Source organism: Lolium perenne, chromosome 5 (genome assembly GCF_019359855.2).
Source record: "Lolium perenne isolate Kyuss_39 chromosome 5, Kyuss_2.0, whole genome shotgun sequence".
Taxonomy (NCBI): Eukaryota; Viridiplantae; Streptophyta; class Magnoliopsida; order Poales; family Poaceae; genus Lolium; species Lolium perenne.
Genome location: NC_067248.2, coordinates 15,219,828 through 15,225,172, shown reverse-complemented (window position 1 = coordinate 15,225,172; position 5,345 = coordinate 15,219,828). Strand labels below are relative to the sequence as shown.

The 5,345-nt window shown below is 48.4% G+C and overlaps 1 long non-coding RNA gene across 1 annotated transcript; it reads right to left on the bottom strand.

The window, feature by feature from the left end:
- Positions 1-633: 633 nt before the first annotated feature.
- On the bottom strand, positions 634-3,635 carry LOC139830965 (uncharacterized). The gene is made up of 3 exons (XR_011744587.1): positions 3,357-3,635; positions 2,195-2,275; positions 634-910 (listed from the first exon to the last, which is right to left on the bottom strand). It is a non-coding gene; the product is annotated as an uncharacterized lncRNA (long non-coding RNA).
- Between the last annotated feature and the right edge of the window lie 1,710 nt (positions 3,636-5,345).

Here is a 5,345-nt window from a genome sequence, read left to right as displayed (position 1 = left end):
GGAGCCCCCGCCGGGGTTCGCGTCCACCCCGATGCAGGCGGCGATGCCATGGGGCATGCCGCGTCCGCCTGCCCCCTGTGGCGCGCCTCCCGTCCCGCCGCTGTCGGGGTTCACCCGACCTCGTGCTCGGCGCCAGACGACAGCACCATCGGCGCCCGGCTTCCCGACCGCTGCACCGCGGCCGGAGCTGAGGACCTACTTACCGGCTATGCCGCCTCCTCCTCCACCGGGATTTTCTCCTCTTCCTCCTCAGAGTGGGGCGCTGGCGATCCACCCAATCGTAAGTACCTTGACTCAATCTCCTTGCGCTTGTTTACGTCGACTAGATGACATTGTAGATGTGAATGTATGTAAGCCCCAGGAGTAGGAAAACCAAGAGCGCGCAGGTACGAGGGGTTTATGTGCATGAGGTCACTACAAGGGACCGCGAGGTCGCCTCGCATTCCCAAGCTTATGGGTAGGCCAAGCAAAGCTCGACACGCCCATGCACACAACACCCACCTCATAGGCTCACGTTTAGCTTTCCAGGCCTGGGTGCTACACCTTCCTGTGCACTTCAAACAAACACGCACGGTGCACAGGGTACAAGGGTGGTATACAGGTATAATATCACAGCATAAACACTAAGACACAAAAGATGGAAATAATGTTTATAGAAAAGCTCTACTGAGCAAGATCCAAATGACACTCAGTGGACAACATGTCCAACAGTACATCATACATAGCGGAAGCAACATAAGTTTGAGTACAGACAAGATCCAAATCGGACTAAGAGTCCATAAATAACCAATCGGGTCCATAACCAACAAGCCACAGGCTGCTGCCTAGGAGCGATCCTGCTAACCGACGAGGTCGTCGTCCGTGAACTCAACGAAGTAGCCTCCAGCGAACTGCTCATCATCTGTCGTACCTGTTTGTCGAAAAGCGGGTTCCGGAAAAAGAGGGAGAAAAACGAGGGTAAGTACCAATGGCACGTACTTGCGAGACAAGACCAGCTGTGCTCGCTGGTGGGCGGTATAAACTTCGCCCGGCTATATGTGGAGTTTAGCGGCAGCAAAGCAAGAACTAACTTATAGAGACACGCTACAACTTACGTCTATCAGAGAAGGTGAGAGAGCGCATAAGCTAGCAGTTCTATACTCTGCAAACAAAACCCAGCCAATGCGATCCCCCTTCGCAAAGAAGTACTGGCAAGGCACTCACACAGTTGACAATTTTATTCAGTATCCATTGTAATAGTGCTAACTTACTACGCAAATTATTAGCAAGTTATTAGCGACAAGATTAGGTGTAAGTTGTTCTATGATCGAGTTAAACAGCTCCAAGTCGTCCATAACCGCGGACACGGCTTTCCGAAAAGATTTACCCTGCAGGGGTGCACTACTGTTCCCATACACGCACACTCTATCGTTCGAGCAATCCAACGGTAATAGGAAGACTCTCGCGATATCATGACAAGACCGTTCCCAGCTCTGCAAGAATGCCTAGGGGGGCCACCCGACTAAGCTACCCGTGACGAAGTTCGGCCGTACTCCGACGCGGACTCAGGGTTTGCGTCGGCGGCTAGGCGTGCAAACCACACGCTTTCGCTAAACGTCCCGCGGGGTACAGTACAGAATATAAACACCCGAAGGCAACATGAAGTAAACACCCGAAGGCAACAGTAAGTAAAGCATGGCATACATGGCATAGGCAAATAAAACCAAGGTTGTGGCCCCCTTTTCAACAGACTTGAGAAATGGTAATGGGTGATGGGGGGTCCCAATAAAACCTCCCGCGAGTGGTTAGTGCGCTCAGCCTTAGAACAAATAACAAGAACTCAGGTCCTAGGGGACACAAGCGAGACAAAAATCCGATGCTTTCGCAAAGGGGCTCACCGATGCCTCTGCATTAATTATATTCCCTTAGCAATTTTAGTTGTAGCAATTTAACAACAACAAAATCTAGAAGTGTATCATGTGTCAACTTCCAAACAAGATATCCCGAACATTTCGAGATATCAACGAGACCCTAAACTCGCGCTACTACTCGCAAGGCTAGCAAACAACAAACATCAGGTAAGGTAAGGATGTGTAACTCGGTTCATATAGGGTAACAGGTGGAATAGGACACGTGGCACAACAGAATCGCAATATAGGGACAGCAATAGATCAACGAGCAAGAAACTGTAAAATGGGTGAAGAGGTGGGCTCGCCTGTCAGATCAGGGGTAGAAGCACCGACACGATCCTCCTGGGAGTACTCATACTCCTGCTCGTACTGCTCTGCGTCGGTGTCTACTCGAGAAGAACCAAATAGCACATACAAGGAAAGTAAAAGCACAAATCAATACAAGTATGCAATGCGCAATATGATGCATGAGCTGCAAGGGTTTCATACATAGCAAAATTAAGTGGGGTGTTAAAATATAGCATGAAAAGATGGAACACCCACACATAACATTTAGTTATGGTTGCAAATTTTACTTATTTCGAACCAGGAATGATGCCAATGATGCATGACAAGTTAATATTTGAAAACCTCACATTTTCCTAATGCATTTGGATATAAAGTTTACTAAATTTGGAGTTATAGATATTAAGTTATGAATTTTGCAAATTTTAGCAATTAAATCCCAATTTATAAAGTGGTCAGATTTTATATTGTTCAAAAGTTGAAACAAGTTTTATGAGCATGTAGATTAGGTGTTTCCGATATTCCAGGATATAAAGTTTGTATGATTTGAAGTTTCAAAAGTTGGTTTTTAAATCTAAACAAAAAGGTGCTGTAAGCAAGAAACCTGAAACAGTAAAAGAGAAAGAATTCTGGGACATAGGCACCAGTGATGCAAAGGCCAAAAAGGTGTGTTATCTGAGCCGGCAAGATTCGAACCAGGGACGGCCTTGCAGACGCAAAGTAACGGAACCAGCGTGCTGCTGCTGTTTGACTGTACGGATACGGGATTCAGCTAAGGCATAGTGTAGCTCCACGTTAACTGAATTTCTGAAGAAAAAATGACAGTTGCTATCTGAACGTAAGACTAAAACTGTGCAGCGTTTTCTGGGAGCCGAACATGCAAAAAGGAAAGGCCTTTTATACGCCGGATGTGGATTTGATCACAGGGTTGCCTGATCCAGCTACTAGAGGGACAACCAGTGGAACTGTGCGATGTGTTTGATTAGATACAGGGTTCAGTTAAGGTGAAGTGTATCTCCTGGTATCTGAAAACGTGACACTTGCTATCTGGAAAACAACACTTGGAGGATAACGCATCAGCAGTATCGCGACGGAGGATAATTGCAATGGCTGCGTCGTTCTGGTTCGTGTTTGAGATGATGAAGAAGGGCAAGGAAAAGCTGGAGTGTGGCGACTGCTCACCGGGAGGCTGCCGGAAGAACGAGGCGGCTCGGGGACGGACGGAGACGAGGCGACGGCGACGGACTCCGGGAAGAAGACGTGACGACGGGTTCGTTTGCGGACAGAACTTGGCGTTCCCTGCACCGTGAAGTGGCTCAGGATGAAGACGGTGGCGCGGCGGTTCGATTCCCCCACTCAGGTTAGCTCGATGCATTCCATGGCGACGGCGACAGTCGATGGCAGCAGCAGTTTTTCCCTCGTTATGTCACAGATAGGTGGAGGAAGAAAAGGGACGGCGCGGCGTGGATGAGGAAGGGAGCGAGCTAGGGTTCGGGAATGAGACCCTGGTGTATAAAGGAGTGGAAGAGGGCAGGTGGCGAGCATCGGTGAGGGGGGACGAAAACCTGTGGCGATGGAGGTTGTCGTACAGCCAGGAAGGAGGCGTACAGGGAAATTTCCTCCACGAAGGAAACTAGGCTGCTGTGGTCCGTTGGGGTTTGATGGGTTGGTTAGCTTAGGTGGGCTGCTGGCTTAGATTTAGCTAGGCTTGGGTTAAAGAAAAGGCTGCCGTGGCCTTAGGCTAGCTCCAGGGAAGAAATAGCTACTAAGGCTGCTGTTTGCTTTTTCCTATTTCTGTCTTTATTCCTTTCTCTTTTCAAATCCTTTTCTGAAAATTGGAGAAGAGATAAGTTTGATATTTGAAAGAGGGAGATTGATTTCAGAGAGGCCCCACCTTTTATACCAAACTATGGTAGGCTTGAGGCAAATAAAGAATTAAAAGAAATAGAGGGAGCCATAGAGATTTTAATAGAAGCCAAAATATTTGGTATTCAATATATTTGGTAAACCTTAATGGCTCAACCATTTGAGAAGGTAAACCATCTCAAGATCATAAAACATGTGCATTGCTAAAAAGAAAGGGGAGGACGTAGGTTTATAGCAACCAAGGAAAAATGGAAAATTTTGGCATGACCTATTTGAAAGTAGGTCAAGTAGAGGGATAGGTTTAGGCTTGTTAGCTTTTCTTGGAACATCACAAGAGTGAGGGGATGAACCAAGAGAGGGAAGAGAGGAAGAACAACAAACAAACAAACCAAAGCCAAAACCAAATGCAATTTTATAAAAACCAAAGGTGGTGATATGCATGAATGCAACATGATGAGATGATAACAATGCAAGAAAAGTAAAAGGGACTAAGGTGTTACTCTTGGGATGTTACAATGTACATAGGATTCATTGCAATGTGCTTATGCTTGCCATGCCAAGCTCAAGCACCATCATGGACTTGAGAATACTGCTTGAGCTTGGCATTGCCATTGTCCATGACATTGCTTGAGCTTGGCAATGCCAAGCTCAAGCAGCTGGCAATGCCAAGCTCAAGCACCATTGCGTGCTTGTCCATGCCATTGCGTGCTTGTGCTTGTCCATGCCATTGCCTGCTTGTGCTTGTGCTTGTCCATGCCATTGCCTGCTTGTGATTGTGCATGCCATTGCCTGCTTGTGCTTGTCCATGCCATTGCCTGCTTGTGATTGTGCATGCCATTGCCTGCTTGTGCTTGTCCATGCCATTGCCTACTTGTGCTTGTCCATGCCATTGCGTGCTTGTGCTTGTCCATGCCATTGCCTGCTTGTGCTTGTCCATGCCATTGCGTGCTTGTGCTTGTCCATGCCATTGCCTACTTGTGCTTGTCCATGCCATTGCCTGCTTGAGCTTGACATAGCTTCCTTGTGCGTGTGCAGAACTGGCCCTTCCTGGAATACTTCTCGGACGGGCCCATACTGGACGCTATCGACTATGCCGTCCGTGTGCAGCTGTGTGATCCCAACGTAGCATTCATGGAAGCCCACCAGCAGATCACAGCGCCGAGGCGCCACGCCGGCCGTCCTGCTGACCTGGGGCACGCTGCCAATCCGCGTCTGCCGGCGTTCTTCGTCCAGGTGGAGAGCCAGGACCTCCGTGCCCTCGCCATCCCGCCGTACATGGAGCAGCCCCTCATCAGGAAGTACAAG